This window comes from Rhinoderma darwinii, unplaced genomic scaffold, assembly GCF_050947455.1.
Source record: "Rhinoderma darwinii isolate aRhiDar2 unplaced genomic scaffold, aRhiDar2.hap1 Scaffold_1039, whole genome shotgun sequence".
NCBI lineage: Eukaryota > Metazoa > Chordata > Amphibia > Anura > Rhinodermatidae > Rhinoderma > Rhinoderma darwinii.
In genome coordinates this window covers 48,352-49,324 of record NW_027461922.1, presented here as the reverse complement: position 1 = coordinate 49,324, position 973 = coordinate 48,352, and positions in this window count along the sequence as shown.

Below are 973 nucleotides of genomic sequence, written 5' to 3'. Positions count from 1 at the left end.
CGTGCCAGTTGTAAGGGAAGGAGCTGTCCCACTTGTCCCAGCCAAAACCTCGCCAGAGGGGAAGGAGGAAGTAGCGGGACATGGCCTTGCCCGCAGAGCCGTTTGCTGTCCTCAGAGTCCTACGAACACAGTCACATACAAAAGCGATCCGCAGCAGAGTGGGAATGTCGGGTATACCCTTCCCACCTTTGCGGGGCTCCTTGTACATAACAGTCCGCTTTACTCTGTCCATTTTCGAGCCCCAGATGAAGCGAAACACAGTCCTGGTAATGGCCCTCGAGACGGTGGCAAGAGGGGGCCATGCCTGTGCAGTGTATTGTAGCACAGGCAAGACTTCGTTACGCAGGACCATTGCTTTGCCCTCAATAGTGAGTTGTCTGAGGCTCCACAGTCCGATCCTTTGGTTGACTTTGGCCAAGCGTTCTTCCCACGACTTTAGGGCTGCACCTTCCTTACCGAACCAGACTCCCAGAATTTTGATGAAGTCCGGCTTGATAGTAAACGGGAAGGAGGCAGGAGAAGGCAGGTACCACTTTCCGAAGAGCATGGCTTCCGACTTCCCGCAGTTGACTTTTGCCCCTGAAGCGCGTCCGAACTCCTCACAGGTCTGGACGAGTGCAGTCACCGAACTCTGGTCAGCGCAGAAGACGGTCACGTCGTCCATGTACAGCGAGCATTTGACCTCGAAGTGTCCTGGACCTGGTGCGGTGATCCCTCTGATCTCTCCATTCTGCCGGATAGCCTCTGCGAAGAGCTCTATAACACAAACAAAAAGGAGAGGTGAAAGAGGACAGCCTTGTCTAACCCCCGACGATACAGGAAAGGGGTCAGTCTTCCAGCCGTTCACCAGCACCGAGCTGTAAATGTCGCAATACATCAGGTTAACATACAAACAGAACAACCTGCCAAGCCGCAGCCTACGCAGAGCCTTACCCATGAATTCGTGAGAGACCCGGTCAAAAGCCTTCTCCTG